Source organism: Cervus canadensis, chromosome 7 (genome assembly GCF_019320065.1).
Source record: "Cervus canadensis isolate Bull #8, Minnesota chromosome 7, ASM1932006v1, whole genome shotgun sequence".
Lineage (NCBI taxonomy): Eukaryota > Metazoa > Chordata > Mammalia > Artiodactyla > Cervidae > Cervus > Cervus canadensis.
In genome coordinates this window covers 15,074,427-15,094,218 of record NC_057392.1, presented here as the reverse complement: position 1 = coordinate 15,094,218, position 19,792 = coordinate 15,074,427, and the positions used below count along the sequence as shown (strand labels likewise).

General features: G+C 39.6%; 1 non-coding gene across 1 annotated transcript; it reads right to left on the bottom strand.

Annotated features, from left to right (window-relative positions):
* Positions 1 to 12,162: 12,162 nt before the first annotated feature.
* TRNAC-GCA lies at positions 12,163 to 12,234 on the bottom strand. Its single transcript has one exon. It is a non-coding gene; the product is annotated as a tRNA-Cys (tRNA).
* Positions 12,235 to 19,792: the final 7,558 nt, after the last annotated feature.

Below are 19,792 nucleotides of genomic sequence, written 5' to 3'. Positions count from 1 at the left end.
TTTAAAAACTAGGAATAAAACCACTGCTTGACCCAGCAACCCCACCCCTAGGCATATACACCTAGGAAACCAAAACTGAAAAAGACTCATGTACCCCAATATTCATTGCAGCACTATTTACAATAGCTAGAACATGGAGGCAACCTAGATGTCCATTGACAGATGAACGGATAATGAAGCGGTGGTACATATATTCAATGGAATATTACTGAGCCATAAAAAGAACACATTTGAGTCAGTATTAATGAGGTGGATGAAAATAGAGCCTATTATGCAGAGTGAAGTAAGTCTGAAAGAGAAAGATAAACATTGTATACTAATGCATATATATGGAATCTAGAATGATGGTACTGATTAACTTATTTTCAGGGCAGCAATGGAGAAATGGACATAGAGAACAGACTTATGGACACGGGGGCTAGGGGAGGTAGGAGAGTGTGAGATGTATGGAGGGAGTAACATGGAAACTTATGTTACCATATGTAAAATAGATAGTCATTGGGAATTTGCTATATTACTCAGGGAACACAAACAGGGGCTCTGTAACAATCTAGAGGGGTAGGATGGGGAGGGAAAGGGGAAGGAGGTTCAAGAGGGTGGGGATATATGTATACCTATGACTGATTCATGTGGTATTTGGCAGAAAACAACAAAATTCTGTGAAGCAATGATCGTTCAATTAAAGTAAATAAATTTAAAAAACAAATTGTAATAGGTGGTAAAATGTAGAAATTGTACAGTAGTGTGGAACAGAAGAGATCATGGGCCAAGTGAAATACCTCCAATCACACGAAAGGCCAGTCGTCATGCAAAGAATGTGATGTGTATGTGATAGGATTGGAAGGGAACCTTCTATTATGAACTCCTTCCAGAAAACCAAAAGAGTAATTCCAACAAGTACTGCATCCACTTAAACGGACTGAAAGCAGCACTGAAATGAAAATCATCAGGAATTAGTCAACAGAAAGTACATAATCCTCCATCAGATAACAGAAAATGCATGTTTTTGGATGACGAGGTAAAAACAGTTACATCTTGGTTGGGAAGTTCTGATTCATCTGCTGTATTCACCAAATATTGCACCTCCAGATGTCCATTTCTTTTGGTATTTACAAAATTCTCTTAATGGATAAAATTTCCATTCCTTGGACAACTATATAAGTTACATGGAACAGTTGTTTCCTCAAGAAGATAAAAAGTTTTGGGAAGATGGAATTATGAAGTTGCTTGGGAAATGGCAGAAGGTAGTGGAACAAAATGTTGAACATACTGTTTATGAAAGTTCTTAGTGAAAATGAAAAAATGTGTAGTTTACTACATGTCTCAGTGTGTTCCTTCTTGGGTTTACCCCGCCTGGGATTCAACGTGCTTCCTGGACTTGTTTGACTATTTCCTTTCCCATGTTAGAGAAGTTTTCAGCTACTACCTCTTCAGATATTTCCTCAGGTCCTTTCTCTCTCTCATCTTCTGGGACCCCTATAATGCAAATGTTGGTGCATTTAATGTTGTCCCAGAGGTCTTTTAGACTGTCTTCATTTTTTTTTTTTCATTCTTTTATCTATATTCTGTTCTACAGCAGTGATTTCCACCATTCTGTCCTCCAGGCCAGTTATTTGTTCTTCTGCCTCAGTTATTCTGCTATTGACTTCTTCTAGCATATTATTCATCTATGATTGTTTGATCTGTAGTTCTTCTGGGTCTTTGGTAAACATTTCTTGCATCTTCTCAATCTTTGCCTCCATTCTTTTTCTGACATTCTAAATCATCTTCACTATCATTATTCTGATTTTTTTTTTTTTTCTGGAAGGTTGCCTATCTCTGCTTCATTTAGTTGTTTTCTGGAATTTTATCTTGTCCCTTCATCTGTGACATAACTTTCTGCTTTTTCATGCTGTTTAACTTTCTGTAATGTGGTTTTGTTTTAGTCACTGTGGGACTGTTGTTCTTTCTTCTGTCTGCCCTCTGTTGGAGGGCTTGTTTAAGCTCCCTGATGGGAAGGACTCGTGGTGGGAAAAACTGGATCTTGCTCTGATGGGCAGGGCCTTGCTCAGTAATTAATTCCAGTAATTTAATCCAATTATCTACTCATGGGTGGAGTTTCAGTCTTTCCCTGGTAGTGTTTCGGCCTGAGGCGACCCAGGGCTTTGGTTGGGTTAATGGCAACCTCCAAGGGAGTTAACACCTTCCCAGATTGCTGCTGCCAGTGCCCCAATCCCTGTGGTGAACCCCTGCTGACCTGCACCTCCACAGGAGATCCTCCAAAACTAGCAGGTAGTTTTGGTTCAGTCTCCTACGAGGGTAACTGCTCCTTTCCTCTGAGTCTTGGTGCAAATAATGTTTTGTTTGTGCCCTCCAAGACTGGAGTCTCCATTTCCCCCAGTCCTGTGGAAGTCTTGTAATCAAATCCTGCTGAACTTCTAGGTCAGATTCCCTGGATTTTTCCCAGTCCCTTTGTCACATCCCCAGGCTGGGAAATCTGACATGAGATTCAGAATCTTCACAATAGTGGGAGAACTTCTTTGGTATTATTGTCCTCCAGTTTGTGGGTCACCCATCCAAGGGGGTATGGGATTTGATTTTATTGTGATTGTGCCCCTCCTACCATCTAACTGTGGCTTCTTCTTTGTCTTTGGATATGCGGTATCTTTTTTGTTAGGTTCCAGTATCATCCTGTCAATGGTTGTTCAACAGTTAGTTGTGATTTTTGTGCTCTCCCAGGAGGAGATTTAGTGCATGTCCTGCTACTCCACCATCCTAAACTGGAAGTGATTGATGTGATTTTTATCCCTCAATTTGTTAAGATGGTGTATCGCATTGATTGATTTATGTATATTGCATAAATTTATTACATGTATTTATGTACATTGCATCCCTGAGATAAACTTCACTTGATCGTGGTATGTGATCTTTTAAATGTTGTGTTAGATTCTGTTTGCTAGAACTTTGTTGAGGATTTTTGCACCTAAGTTCATCAGTGATATTAACCTGTAATTTTCTTTTTTGATGACATCTTTGTCTAGTTTTGGTGTCATGGTGATGGTGGATAAGGTTGGGAGTTTCTCCCTCTGCAAATTTTTGAAAGAATTTGAAAAGGATAGGTGTTAGTTCTCTAAACATTTAATAGTATTCACCTGTGAAGCCATCTAACCCTGGGCTTTTACTTGGAAGTTTTTTTTTTAATCACAGTTTTGATTTCTATGTTTGTGGTTTGTCTATTCATATTTCCTGTTCCTTCCTGCTTCAGTTTTGGAAGGTTGTACTTTTTGAAGAATTTGGTCATTTCTTCTAGGTTGTCCATTTTATTGGCATATAGTTGGTTATAGTAGTCCTTTATGATCCTTTGCATTTCTGTGCTACCTGTTGTAAATTCTCCCCCCCCCCCACCGCCCCCCGCGATTTTATTGATGTGAGTCTTTCCCTCTTTTTATGATAACTCTGGCTATTAGTTTGTCAGTTTTGTTTATCTTCTCAAAGAAATAAGTTTCAGTGTTTCTTGATCTTTGCTATTGTTTTTTTCATTTCTTTATCATTTATTTCAGCTCTGAAATTTATGATTTCTTTCCTTCTACTAACTTTGGGGTTTTTTGTTCCTCTTTTTCTAGTTGCTTTAGGGATATGGTTAGGTTATTTATTTGATATTTTTCTCACTTCTTGAGGCAAGCTTGTATTGCTAAAAGCTTTTCTCTAAGCACTGCTTTTGGTGCATCCCATAGGTTCTGGGTTTTCATTCTCATGTGTTTCTGTTTTTGTTTTTGGTTTTTTGTTTTTTTTTTTAATTTCCTCTGATTTCTTCAGTTACCTCTTGGTTATTTAGAAGCATATTGTTTAGCCTCTGTGTTTTTGCATTTCTTTTCAGCTTTTCCCTGTAATTGATATCTAAACCCATAGTGTTGAGATCATTAAAATGCTTGATATGATTTCAGTGTTTTTACATTTACCAAGGCTTGATTTGTGATCCAAGATGTGATTTATTCTGGAGAATGTTCCATGTATTATGAGAAAAAAAATTGTATTCTGCTACTTTGGGATTCAATGTCCTGTAGCTTTCAATTAGGTCCATATGGTATAATGTGTCATTGAAGACTTGCATTTCCCTTTAGTTTTTTGTATGGATGATATGCTTATTTTTCTGAATGGGATGTTAAAGTCCCCCACTATTATTATGTTATTGTTGACATCCACTTTATAGCTGTTAGCATTTGCCTTATGTATTCAGGTGCTCCTAAGCTGGGTGCATGGGCTTCCCAGGTAGCTCAGTGGAAAAAAAAAAAAGCTGCCTGCCAATGCAGGAGCTGTGGGTTCAATCACTGGACCTAGAAGATATCTTGGAGGAGAAAATGCCAGCTCACTCCAGTATTCTTACCAGGACAATACCATGGACGAAAGAGCCAGGTGGACCAAAGATCATAGAGTTGCAGAGTCAGACTTGACTGAGTGGCTGAGCATGCACGTATGTTTGGTACATATATATTTATAGTTGTTATATATTCTTCTTGGATCGATCCCTTCATCATCATGTAGTGTCCTTCCTTGTCTCTTGTAACAGTCTGTGTTTGAAAGTCTATTTTATCTGATATGAGTATTGTTACTCTAGCTTTCTTTTGATTTCCATTTGCATGAAATATCTTTTTCCAGCCCCACATTTTCAGCCCTAGGTCTGAAGTGGGTCTCTTTTAGACAGTTTATATATGGGTATTGTTTTTGTGCCATTTTAGCCAGTCTCTGTCTTTTGGTTGCAGCATTTGATCTACTTACATTTAAGGTCATCACATTTAAGGATCATACATATCTTATTAGCATTTTCTTCGTTGTTTTGGGTTTGTTTTGCAGGTCTTTTTTCTTTTCTTTTGTTCTTCCCACCTAGAGAAGTTCGTTTAGCATTTGTTGTAAAACTGGTTTGGTGGTGCTGGATTCTCTTAAATTTTCTTATCTGTAAAGCTTTATATTTCTCTGTCAAATCTGAATGAGATCCTTGCTCAGTAGAGTAATCTTGGTTGTAGGCTTTATCCTTTCATTACTTTAATTATATCCTGCCACTTCCTTCTGGTCTACAGAGTTTCTGCTAAAAGATCATAAACTGTTAAACTTATGGGGACTCCTTTATATATTACTTGTTGCCTTTCCCTTGCTGCTTTTAATAATTTTTCTTTGAGTTTAATTTTGGTTAGATTGATTAACATGTGTCTTGGCATGTTTGTTTCTCTCTGAGTTTAATCTGTATGGGACTCTGGTCTTTTTGGACTTGGGTGGAATATTTCCTTTGCCATGTTAGGGAAGTTTTCAACTATAATCCCCTCAAATATTTTCTCTTACCCTTTCTTTTTCTCCTCTTCTTCTAGGACCCTTATAATTTGAATGTTGGAGGGCTTAATTTTGTCCCAGAGGTCTCTTGAGACTGCCCTCATTTATTTTCATTCTTTTTTTATTTATTGTGCTCTGCTTCAATTTTGTTCACCATTCTATCTTCCAGCTCATTTTTCCATTATTCTCCCTCACTCATTCTGCTATTGGTTCCCTCTCATGTATCCTTTATTTCACATGTTGTTTTGTTCATCACTGATTTTCTGTTCCTTATGTCTTCTAGATGTTTGTTAAACATTTCTTGTATCTTCTCAATCTGTGCCTGCATTTGATTTATCTGTGCCTCCACTGTACTTCTGAGGTTTTGGATCATCTTTATTTTCATTATTTTGAATTGTTTTTCAGGTGGACTGCCTATTTCCTCTTCATTTGTTTGGTCTTGTGACTTTTTATCTTGTTCCTTCATCTGTTGCATGCTTCTCTGTTTTGTCATTTTGCTTAACTTACTGTGTTTGCATTCTCCTTTCTATAGGCAGGAGTCTGCCCCCAATAGGTTGGATTGGCCCAGTACCTTTTGAAGGCTTCCTGGTGGGGGGACTGGGGCCTGTGTTCTTGTGGGTAGAGCTGGATCTTGTTCCTCTGATGGGCATTGCCACATCCAGTGGTATATTTGGGAGTGTTTTTGAGCTTAGTATGTCTTTAGGCAGTCTGTGTGCTAATGGGTGGAGTTGTGTTCCTGCGTTGTTTGGTGCAAAGTGTCCAGTTGACTGTTGGGAACTTTCTGGCCAATTGGGTGGAATCTGGGCTTAGTGCTGAGACGGAAACCTTTGGGAGAGCTCTTGCCAGTTAATATTCCATAGGGTCACTCATTCTCTAGTGGTCCAACATCCTGGACGCAGGCCTCGCGACACAGAAGTTCAGAGACCTGATCCCTGGTTGGAGCACCAGGCATCTGTAAACTACATAGTACAGAACAGAAATAATAAGAAAAATCAATCAAACAAACTTTTAAGAAAAGGAATGGACAGAGAAAAACCCAAGACAAATGGTAAAAGCAAAACTAAAAAGACAAAAACATACAAAGAAATTCACATATTCACACTCACAAAAAGAGAAAAAAGATGCAACGAGAAAGAAGAAAGTGATCAAACTGACAAATAAATCCATAAATGAAAAAGAACAGTACAAACTAGCAAAACAAAACCAAGATTAAATCAAATGCAGAAAGCAAACTAAAAAAAGGGCAAAGAAAAGAAACACATCAATATGGTCAAAATGGGGGGCGGGGGGAGATGTAAAAACGAGATGAAAACAAAAGGAAAAAATATTAAATATCAAAGAAGTAAAGGGAGAGAAATATAAAATATAGCAAAGCAAAACATGGAAAATGCAATATAAAGAAAAAGTATAATAGTGTAGAAATAGGAAAAAATAAATTTATTTAAAAATCATAAAAAGAAAAAGCAAATAAAAATCAAAGGGATAATTTTTCAAACAATAGAACAAAATAGGGAAGAAAAAAGAATAATACAGACAGAAAAGTAGTAAGAACATTTTTCTGTGGCTCAGCTTTCTGTATCCTTGCCCTCACAGTGAGATCCTGCCATTTGGCCTGTTTAAGAAGCCCTCCAATATATCTGAGAATGTCTATGGACCCGCTGTGTGCACTGTGGGGCCAGCTCAGACCCTGGTCTGGACTTAGTCCAACTTGTTCTTGCTTCCAAAATTCACAATTTCCCCCAGAGTCCACAGCCTCAAATGTGGGAACATTCATTGTTTATTCAGATATTCCACAGAAGCAACATTTACCAAGTCAACTGTGGGGATTTTATCTGCTACTTCTGTGGCTGCACAAGGGAATTCCCTTCCTCTCCTTTGGTCACAGAGCCCCTAGTGCTCAGCTTTGGTTTTGCCCCTGCCTCTGTTTATGTGCAGCCCTCCAGTGTCTGTTCCCCACCTGGACAAGAGAGGGTGAAAGTAGCAGCTGATTAGGGCTCACTTGCTCACTAGGGCCAGGGAGAAAGAAGAATACAGCAGACACAGTTGGGATGTGCAGTGAGTGCCTGCAGTGGCAGAGGCCTGCAGGAAGTTGCCATAGCTTGAGGTCAGTCATGTGCTCTCCCAGGGGAACTGGCCCTAATGTTGTGGGTCCCTCAGCAGTGCCAACTCTACAGCCTGCAGGGAAAATGTAGGCAGTGACCTGCACCTGCTCACAGCTTGGTAACAGTTTCAGCAGTATCATGCCCACTTCTGGGGTTGGAGACAGCATCTGCTGCCTGCCCCACCTCTGGCCCTTTGGAGTCAGTCCCCTGCCATCTGTGAGCACACTGAGTTAGATAGTTCCAGGCTGGCCAACTCTTCTCGAGTACCCCACGACAAGGATTTCTTGTCTCTCTTGCAAGCCCAGGAATTTTCCTAGACCCCTTCAGCTGTGTTGTAGTAGTCCCCTCAGACTGTCTTCATGGTAGACAGTTCCAATCCTCTCTCTGGGGTCTGACCTCCGAAGCCTGAGCCTCAGTACCCAGTCCCCACCTATCCCAGCAGGTGTGCAGACAAGTGTGATACAGGCTGGGTGACGCTAGTTGGCACTGATCTTTGTGCAGAATTCTCTCCAATTTTCCCTCCACACACCTGTTGTTACACTTTCCTGAGGTTCCAAACCTCACCCTTTTTGCCACCAATGAGAGCGTTCCTGAACATGTGAAAAAAATTTTCCTCCCTCACAGCTCCCTCCCAAAGGTGAAGGTCCCATCCTGATTCTTTCGTCTCTCTTTCTTCTTATTTCTTTTGCCCTACCTCCATTATGTGGAGAACAGCTTGCCTTTTTGGAGACCTGAGGTCTTCTGCCAGCATTAAGTGTTCTGTAGGAGTTGTTCCACATGCAGACGTATTTTTGATATATTTGTGGGGAGTAAAGTGATCTCCATATCTTACTCTTCTGCCATCTTGAAGGTCCCTCCTGGCACTTCTAGCTTGCCATGAACAGATGCGAAGTAGCTCTGGGTTAAAACCAACAACAACAACAAGAACAACAAAAAACCTCTCAGGAGAAGAGATGCAGATTCTGGCAGTAGGAATCAGGCCAGGGTGAATTGTTGTGGTAAAGGCTGAGGGGAAAATTGGTAAAGTGTCCAGGGTGTCTGCTGTACTTGGGTACTCCGGAACCCAGTACTTGAGCAAAAGTTTATGTGCTGTTATTTTTTCAGAAAGTGACTTCCAAGGGAGCAGGAGTGAGGGGAAAGTGTGGAGGCAGAGCTAGAAAGTTCAATCAAGTCAACGGTGAATTTCACATGGTAACAAGTGCACTGATTGCTTGATCTCATAAAGCTATCTATTGAGAGGATGTGTGAATGACGGCAACCCCAGATAATCTGTCCTAAGGAATGAGGGGACTTTAGCCTTGGGAATCTAAACTCATTGGTGAAAGGTTTCTCCATAATTCATGAACTTCCCACCACCTCCAGACCCTGCATGTGTGGTCACCAAGTGGGTCTTTTGACCTCTCACACCTCAATAGTAAGAAGGAAGCCAAGAGAGGGAGGTGGGTGCCATCCAGCATGGACAGGAGGGAAGACTGCAGGGCTTGCCTGGGTGGGGTTGACATGTCCTTACATACTTGGTTGCCCCATGGCAGCCAGCACAGAAAAGGTGGTCAGGGGCCTCTGAAATGGTCAAGGCCAAAAGGATCTGAGATGTTGCCTAAGATATATCTGATGCATTTTAAAAAATAAATATTAATATATCTTCACACATAAAACATCTGCTTATATGTACAAACAAAATCACATGGAAAAAAGGTAAGGTTTTTAAAAAGACATTGGTGAAAAGCCAACCAAATTTTATCCCTCCTATACTATTTTATATATGTTTAAAGTTTTATATAATAAAGATGTTTTGATTTTACAATGGCTGAAGGTCATGTGGACAGTTTTAGAAAGGAAAGTAGCATAGTAAATATTTATTTCTCAGCATAAAACAAACTGGTAATAATTATTTTTCTTCATGATGGGAACAGACAATATTGTCCTTTTCAATAAAAGGTTTAATCTTTTAAGAAATTGTTTAGAAAAGCAGGAATAAGTAATTTGGGTTTTTTTATTATTATTTTAAATTTATTTATTTTAATTGGAGGCTAATTGCTTTACAATATTGTAGTGGTTTTTGCTAAACATTGACACGAATCAGCCATGGGTGTACATGTGTTCCCCATCCTGAACCCCCCTCCCACCTCCCTCCCCATCCCATCCCTCAGGATCATCCCAGTGTGCCCGCCCTGAGCACCCTGTCTCATGCATCGAACCTGGACTGATGATCTATTTCACATATGGTAATATACATGTTTCAATGATATTCTTTCAAATTATCCCACCCATGCCTTCTCCCACCAAGTCCAAAAGTCTGTTCTTTACATCTGTGTCTCTTTTGCTGTCTCACTTATAGGGTCATCATTACCATCTTTCTAAAGGGAATAAGTAGTTTTTAATGTGAAAGGTATAACTCTTGTCTTATAATAAAAATAGTTTCCAAATGATTTACAAGTATACTTTCTTTATGTTAATATATCTTGCTTCATTTATTTTTAAATCCACTAAATTCACCAAATAATCTCTGTTATTCACCAAATACTTTCTGAGCCCCTCCTGTGGGCAAGGGCCTTGCACGTCACTTGACAAGACGAATCAGAAAAAGTGATCACCAACTAAGTGCCCATAGGGGCTTCTCCAATGGCTCAGTAGTAAAGAATCCTCCTACAACACAGTAGACACAGGAGACATAGGTTCGATCCGTGGGTCATGAAGATCCCCTGAAGGAGGAAATGGCAACCCACTCCAATATTTTTGTCTGAAAAATCCCAATGACAAAGGAGCCTACTGGGTTATAGTCCAGCGGTTCGCAAAGAGTTGGACACAGCTGAGCACAGCACATACTATATAAATTTACATATTGGAAGAGATAAGATGGGTTATGGCACCAAAAAAAAAAAAAAAATGCAAACTCACCTAGTTCCCAAATGCTTTCTTACCTTTCCCAACTTCCAGTGCAACAAAGTTTGGGACCACATGACTAGTTCTGTCTGGTGAACTGTGAGCAGAAGTGATGCATGTCATTCCTGGGCTAAGGCAGCTATGAACTAGTGTGGTGATGCTAGGGACCACGTTTTGCTAGATGACATAGTTACAAGAGGTTCAGAGGCCACCAGACTTGCATCAGGCCTTTCAGGAAAAAGACACAAATCTTTACCGCTCATCACAGCTGAGGGCAGACTCTTTTCTTGCCTTGGGATCTACAAAAACAAACAAACAAACAAACAAAAACCCTGACAATCTTATGGGTTGTCCTTTTCTAACAAATATACCAGAGAAACAAACTCAAATGTGCTGCCACCAAAACCCAAAGGGGTTCACCAAGTAATGAGCCTTGTTCTGTTTAGTGTCTCTCACTAGCAGTAAATTCCTGCAGCGTTTTTCTTCTGGCCCTAGTAAGATGTGACTAAAAGGACACAACATCTCTGTGATCTTCCTTCATAAGGCACATAACCCCAGTCTAATGATGAGAAAACATCAGACAAACCCAAAGTGAGAGGTGTTCTACAAAATATCTGGCCAGGAATTTTAAAAAGTTTTAGGTATACAAAAAACCCACAAAGAGAGAAAAGGGAACCTTCCTACACTGTTGGTGAGAATGTAAACTGGTGTAGCCACCATGGAGAACAGTATAGAGGGTTCTCAAAAAGCTAAGAATAGAGCTACCATATGACCCCAGGCATATATCTGGACAAAATGCTAATTTAAAAAGGTACATGCACCCCTATGTTCACAGTCAAGGAGGAAAGGGGTTAGGGGAGGGATGGACTGGGAGTTTGGGGTTAACAAATGCAAACTATTATATAGAATATATATATTTTATATACTATATAGAATATATATATATATAGAGAGAGAGAGAATGGATAAACAGCAAGATCCTACTTTATACACAGGAAACTATATTCAGTGTCTTCTGATAAACCATAATGAAAGAGAATATGAATGAGGATATATATATATACATGTATCTTATATTCATATATATAAATGAATCATTTTGCCATACATCAGAAATTAACACAACACTGTAAATCAACTATACTTCAACTTAAAAAAAAAACACAAGGAAAGGCTGATCAACTATTGGAGGTTGATAGAGACTAAGAAGACATTACAACTAAACGCAATGTGGAATCTTAGATTGAATGCTTGAACAGAAAAAAGACACTGATGGAAAAATGAGTGAAGTCTATGGTTTGGTTAATACTGCTGCATTGATGTTTATTTTGTAATTTTGAGAAATGTACCATGGTTATGTAAGCCATCAACATTAAGGGATGTTGAGTAAAGGGTATGAGGAGCCTCTCTATACTATCTTTTCAACTCTTCTATAAATCTATAAGTACTCAAAGATAAGCAGTTTGTAGGAAGAAAGAAAGGAAGTTCTGGTTAATCAAACTTGAATATATAGGACAGGGAGAAATGTATAGGACAATTGTGGACAAGTGTGAACAATATATAGGACACTGTAAGCAATGTATGCAGTGTGTGCTTTAGTCTTTTGGGGGGGTGTGTGTGTGCATGTGTAGTTGGGGAGACATAGGGTGTGGGAGTGTGTATGAATGTGTCTCTGAGTGTGCCTGTGTGTCTCTGGTGCAGACCAGATGAGTTTATATGAACACATAGTTCTACTGTGAGGAAATTAATAAGCCAAGGTGCCTCCATGAACCTGAGAGTTACTGCCTTATGAAATTTTGAGCCCTAGGCACATTGCTTCCCTCACCCTAGATCCAACCTTTTAATAAAGCTGCCAGGAAGAGCAAAAGAAAGAAATAGGGGGCACCTGGATTTGAACCAGGGACCTCTTGATCTGCAGTCAAATGCTCTTCCACTGAGCTATACCCCCTGGTGATAATGTGACTCCTACAAATACTTATTCAACTTTTATGAGTTACATCATACTCCTAAATGCCTTTATGGCTGACATTCCTGGGTTTAACTTTATTCCTCATTCCCTTCAAGCCACACCACTTCCTTCTTTTCCCAGCGTGAAAAGTGCTGTATTCTCAATCTAATAGCCAGTATTTAAATATGTGTGCTACTGCCCATAAATCTCTGGGCACACTGATGAGTATTCTAAGTATCGTGGACATGGAGGGGATCTTAACTGGGTATCCACAACTGGACTTCAGAGGCTTGTGTTAAACACTGCATTACAGGCAAATACTGTATATTATGTATGTATTGTATATGGTGCATGATTTCATCCGATTTTCAAGGGAATCTCATCCAAGTGAACTGTCCCATTTTACAGCTGGGAAAAACAATTAAAAAGTCAAAACTTCACTACTGATTCCTAGTTCTTTGAGTTTCAATCTGAGAATCTTAAATCTTATGTGTCTCCAAAGAAAGGTCAAGGGAATCTCTGACAATGCAGCAAATTCTCCCTGATGAGACTGCTCTGAAGCTAAGGAGCTCACAGTTCCCAGAGCTCCAGCTCACAGCTCTCTCAGGGCTGCAGATGAACTTCCCAGCCTCTCGACTCTGTGGTTTTACAGAAACCTCATGTTGCAAACCCTGTATGCCCCAAACTAAACTTATCTTTCTGCCCAAATCTGCATCTCCTCTTATTTTGCTTTGTTATAACAATAACAGTCCATATTTACTAAACACTTGCCATGTACCAAGAAAGGTACTAAAAGTTCTAGCCATAACTTCCACTTGAATCATCACTTTAAAATCCCACAAAACAAGTATTATTGTTAGCATACAGAATTTGCAATTGAGAAAACTGGGGCACAGAGTGACCACACAGCTGGGAGGTGATGGGGCCAGGATTTCAGTGTGGGCTCAGAGCTGGGTGCTGGGCCTGCTTATTTAACCATCTGATCAGCCTCTGCCCTGTCTTGGTGGGTGACACCTCTGTGTACTCAGTCATTCAGCCAAAATATCTAAAAGAATTCTGGGCTTCTTTCAACCTCTCCTCCTCAGTTCCAGTTAATCACTGGGCACTCTTAATTTATCTTTGACATCACTTACGTCCATCCTCACCCCTGAACACAGTGCCACCACCTCTTAAATGGCCTCACAGCCTCCACTCCTCAAATCCATCCCCTATGGCTCCCAAGGAAGTTGTTTGAAATCCAGGTGTATCTAGGTCACTCCTGTTTAAAGGCCTTTGTGATAAATTTCAAACCTCTTAGCACAACACAAATTTCCTACATTTTTATCCCTGTCTGCTTGCACAGTTTAAGCCTCCTCTTCTGACACTCCCCATGCCACATGTTGGATCCAGTTGCCTCCAACTGCATCCATCTGGCTCTAGCCTCTGCCACTCCCCATGCTCTTGCCTCTACTCCACCCTCCCTCTGATAAGATACTGTTCTTCTCTGAGATGCTGCCTTACCAACAGCTCCTCTGGGAAGCCTCCTGTAACCTCTTTCCTCTGGACAAAGGTAGTTACTCTGTGTTACTGAAGCCGGCTCAGCTCAGTACAGCTCACAGCTATCTTGTTTCACAGGCTTGCCTCCTAGCTGAGGGCACACTGAGTCCAGAGGCTGTGTCTCTGGCTGTGTCACTTCTGGGCTACATCTTGCACAATTTTGGCACATAGTAGGTTCTTAGTGTGTGTCATTCAAACTGATTTTACTATGCAGCAGTTCCTGTGCTGTAGGCAGGAGTTAAACCTGTACTGAAGCATAACCTCTGACCCCAGCCTAGGTCTGGAATGCAGGCACCCATGGTGGGTGCTTGCTGCAAGAAATGAACTTGGGGTGGAAAGGTAGTAGAAAATCCGCAAGCTTTAGAGCAAGAAAAGAGTGCCACTTCCTAAACTTTAGGCCAGTTCATGTTTATCCTCAGCAGTGTTTTGTGAGAAAGGACAATATTGCCTGACTGTCCCCAGGACATTGCAAAGTGTGGGTACCACCACTAAGTTATTAGGTTTGCCCTGCAGCCAAAATGTTCTAAAAGTCTATGGACAGTCCTAGCATCTTGGGAGCATTGCTAGGTGGGATTTTGTGGCAAAGAATTTAACAGAAAGAAAACAGTATGAAGAGTAGAATAAAGTCTTTGAGAACTATGTTCTGAGTTCAAATCCTGAACCTGTGCTTTGTAGTATCTCCAAGTCTCAGACTCCTCATGCAAAATTGACATAATACGCCTTCTAAAATTTTGGTAAGAGATGGAAGAAGTTAATGTAAAGAACCTAGTCTGCCATCTGGCATACACACAAGGGACATTATTCAGCAAGTCATGAACTACAGAAGATAAAAGTCAAAATCAATCCATACTTTTCTAAATCAAGAAGAATATTCAGGGGGCACCTGGATTTGAACCAGGGACCTCTTGCTCTGCAGTCAAATGCTCTATCTCTGAGCTATAGCAACTCTATCCCTGAGTTATAACCCCAGTGAAATGGACTTGTTTTTATAATCAATTTTTCTCTTTCAACATTGTCTTTCTAAAACCTGCAAGGACTCAGGGGAGCTATTAATATAATTAGAGAGACTGCTGCCTGGAAAGAGTCTGGGCACCACAAGTCTTAGAATTTCATTATAAACAATGACATGAGTCCTGAGAATTAGGTTCTCTGAGCCTAGAAACTCTTTTAGACTTTCCATACCCCAAGCCTGTCTCCCATATCCCATAAAAAGTGAACCTCAGCTCCAGGTAAAAATCATCAGATTTGCCACAAGTGACATCATCAGTATTATGTGCTAATTGGATTCCTATCGTGCATCCACAGTCATGGTTCCCAGCAACTGAGATCCTCATTCCTTTTCTGACTTCATAGAACCGAGCTCATAGCTGGTATTCAATAAATGTTTGTTGCATTAAATTGATTCTGGAAAAAATATGTGTAAACAAGATTTGAGTGAGATAACTTTTCTAAGACATAAGTGTAAGATGATTTTACTCAAACAAAAACCAATGGTCAAGGAGATACACTGTTGTGTAACATAACATGCCAGAAACTTGGAATACTGCCAATTATAAAAGATCATTTGTTGAAGAGAAATAAGGCTCCAAATTAGTTCAAGATAATGGAGTAAGAAGATGTGTCCTCTGCCCTTCCTGCAAGACCACTGAAATCACAACTGACTGTTGAGTAACCATTGACAGGAAGATCCTGGAACCCACCCAAAAAAAAGATATCTCATGCCCAAAGACAAAGAATAAGCTCCTATGAGACAGTTGGAGGGGTGAAATCATGATAAAATCAGATACCTGCCAAGTGAGTGACCTACAAATTAGAGAGCAACTATAACTGCAGATAATCTCTCACTGTTGTGAAGGTTCTGAGCCATCTGTCTTCCCAGCCTAGTAAGCCAGCGGAGAGTCTAGGAATCCTGTTAAAGGCCAGCAGGATTTGATTTGCAATCAGGACTGGGGGAACAGACGTTCCACTCTTGGAGGGCACACACAAAATCTTATGTGTACCAGGACCCAGGGGAAAGGAGTAGTGGCCCCACAGAATACTGAACCAGACCTACCTGCCATTGTTGCAGGGTCTCCTGCAGATGTGTGGGGTGGTAGTGGTTCAGTGCAGGGACAAGGCCACTGGCAGCAGCAGTTCTTGGAAGCACCCATTGGAGTAAACCTTGCTGGAGGTCATTGCCATTAATCCTACCAGGGAGCCTGTAGATGCCAGGGCTAGGTCACCACAGGCCAAACAACTAATAGGGAGGGAACACAGCCCCATGCACCAGCAGGCAAACAGATTAAAGTTTTACTGAGCATGTCCCTGCCCACCAGAGCAAGAACCACCAGTTCTACCCACCATCAGTCACTCCCATCAGGAAGCTTACACAAGTCTTTTAGATAGCTTCATCCAACAGAGAACAGATAGCAGATGCAAGAAGAATACAATCCTGCAGCCTCCATAACTAAAACCACAATCACAGAAAGTTAAAAAAAAATGAAAATGCAGAAGATTATGTCCCAGATAAAGGAAAAAGATAAAACCCTGGAAAAACAACTAAATGGAGTATAAATAGGCAAGCTTTCAGGAAAAGAATTCAGAATAAAGATAGTGAAAATGATCAAGGATCTTGGGAAAAGAATGTAAGTAAACATTGAGAAGATACAGAAAATGTTTAACAAAGACCAAAAACTAAAGAACAAAGAAACAGAGATGAACAATACAATAACTGAAATGAACAATACACTAGAAGGAATCAATAACAGAGGCACAAGAATCAATAAGTGACCTGGAAGACAGAATGGTGGAAATCACTGTCACAGAGAAGAATATAGTAAAAAAAAAAAATGAAAAAAAAATGAAGATAGCCTATGAGACCTCTGGTACAATAGTAAACACATCAACATTTGGATTATAGGGATCCCAGAAGGAGAAGAGAGAAAGGACTTGAGAAAATATTGGAAGATATAATAGCTGAAACCTTCCCTAATATAGGAAAGGAAATAGCCAACCAAGTCCAGGAAGTTCAGAAAGTTCCAGACAGGATAAACCCAAGGAGGAACATGCTGAAACACATAGTAATCAAACAGACAGAAATTAAAAACAAATGTAAAATATTAAGAGCAACAGGGAAAAATGACAAATAACATACAAGGGAATGCCCATACGGTTGTCAGTGGGTTTCTCAACAGAAATTCTGAAAGCCAGAAAGGAGTGGCATGATATATTTAAAGTGATGAAAGGGAAGAATCTACAACCAAGAATACTCTACCTGGTGCGACTGTCATTCAGATTTGATGGAGAAATCAAAAGCTTTACAGACAAGAAAATTTTAAGAAAATTCAGCACTACCAAAGCAAATTTAGAAACAAATGCTAAAGGAAAAGACCCTGATGCTGGGAAAGATTGAAGGTAGGAGGAGAAGGGGGTGACAAAGGATGAGATGGTTGGATGACATCAGCAACTCTATGGACATGAATTTGAGTAAGCGCCAGGAGTTGGTGATGGATAGGGAAGCTGGTGGGCTGCAGTCCATGGGGTCACAAAGAGTTGAACACAACTGAGTGACTGATCTGAACTGAAAGGAATTTGTCTAGTCAGGAAACAAAAGAGAAGGAAAAGACCTGCAAAATCAAACCCAAACAGCTAAGAAAATGGTAACAGACGCATACATGTCAATAACTACCTTAAGTGTAAATGGATTAAATGCACCAACCAAAAGATGTAGACTGGCTCAATGGATACAAATGTATATATACATGTTTTATTATGTGTGTGTGTGTGTGTGTGTGTGTGTGTGTGTATAAAGATCCATATATATGCTGTCTACAAGAAACCCACCTCAGATCTAGGGATAAATACAGACTGAAAGTGAGAGGATGGAAAAGTTATTCCACACAAAAGAAAATCAAATGAAAGCTGTAGTAGCAATACTCATATCAGACAAAAAGACTTTTTTTAAAAATGGAAGAGACAAAGAGTGACACTGCATAATGATCAAGGAATCAATGTAAGAACATATGACAACTGTAAATATGTATGCATCCAACATAGGAGCATTTCAGTATGTAAGGCAAACAGTAACAACCATAAAGGGAGAAATTGACACTAACACAATAATAGTGGGGGACTTTAACATCTCACTTTCATCAATGGACTGATCATCCAGATAGAAGATTAATAAGGAAATACAGGCCCAAGACACATTTGATCAAATCGACTTAAGGACTGTTGCTGAAGCTGAAAATCCAATACTTTGGTCACCTGATGTGAAGAACTGACTCATTTGAAAAGACCCTGATGCTGGGAAAGATTGAAGGTGGGAGGAGAAGGGGACAATGGAGGATGAGATGGTTGGATGGCATCACCTACTCAATGGACATGAGTTTGAGTAAACTCCAGCAGTTGGTAATGGACAGGGAGGCCTGGCGTGCTGCAGTGCATGGGGTCACAAAGAGTGGGACACGACTGAGTGACTGAACCGAACTGAACTGATATTTATAGAGCATTCCATCTGAAAGCAGCAGACGGAATTCTTCTCAAGTACACACAAAACATTCTCCCAGATAGCCCACATGCTGAACCACAAGGTGAGCCTTGGTAAATTTAAGAAAATTGGAATCATATCAAGCATCTTTTTTCATCACAACACTATGGGATTAGAAATAACTTAATGAAAAAAAAAAAACTATTAAAACAGAAACATGTAGAGGGTAAACAATATGCTATTAAACAACCAAAAGATCACTGAAGAAATCAAAGAGGAAATTAAAAAAAAAAATACCTAGAGACAAATGATAATGAAAGAACAGTGATCCAAAACCTATGGGATGCAACAAAAGCAGTTCTAAGAGGGACATTTACAGCAATAGAATCTTACATCAATAACAACAAAAAATTTCAACCAACCTAAACGTACACCTAAAACACCTAGAGAAAGAAGTACAAAACCTAACGTTAGAAAGAAATACATCATAAAGATCAGAGCAGAAATAAATATAATAGAGATAAAGAAAGCAATATCAAAGATCAATGAAACTAAAAGCTGGTTCTTTCAAAAGATAAAATTGATAAACCTTTAGCCAGACCCATCAAGAAAACAAGGGAGAGGACACAAATCAGTAAAATTAGAAATGAAAAAGGAGAAACTACAATTGACACTGCAGAAATACTAAGGATCATAAGAAAGTACTACAAGCAACTATATGTCAATAAAAAGAATAATCTGGGAAAAACGGACAAATTATTAGAAAGGTATAGCTTTTAGCCTCCCAAGACTGAACCAGGAAGAAATAGAAAATATAAACAGCAATCACAAGCACTGAAATTAAATCTGTGATTTAAAAACTCCCAACAAATAGAAGTCCAGGACCACAAGGCTTGATAGGTGAACTCTATCAAATATTTAGAGAAAAGCTAACACCTATCCTCCTGAAATGGTTCCAAAAAAGTTGCAGAAATTCCCAAACTCTTTCTATGAGGTCACCACCATCCTAATGCCAAAACCAGACAAATATACCACCCAAAAAAGAAAATTACAGGCCAGTATCACTGATGAACATAGATGTGAAAATCCTCAAAAAATACTGGCAATCTGAATCCAACAATACATTAAAAGGACCATACACCATAATCAAGTAGGATTTATCCCAAGGATGTAAGGATTTTTTAATATTGGTAAATCATCAGTGTGATATACCACATCAATAAAATGAAGAGAAAATCCATAATGTCATTTCAGTAGATGCAGAAAAAGCTTTTTACAAAATTCAACACCCATTTATAACACAAACTCTCTAGAAAGTGAGCATAGGGGAACATATCCCAATATAATAAAGGCTATATATGAAAACCTATAACTAACATTATACTCAATGGTGAAAAACTAAAAGTGTATTTTTCTAAGATCAGGAACAAGACAAGGGTGTCCAGTCTCACCACTTTTACCCAATATAGTTTTGGAAGTCCTCACTATTGTAATCAGAGAATAAAAGTAAAAGGAATCCAGCTGGAAAAGAAATTAAACTATCACTGTTTGCAG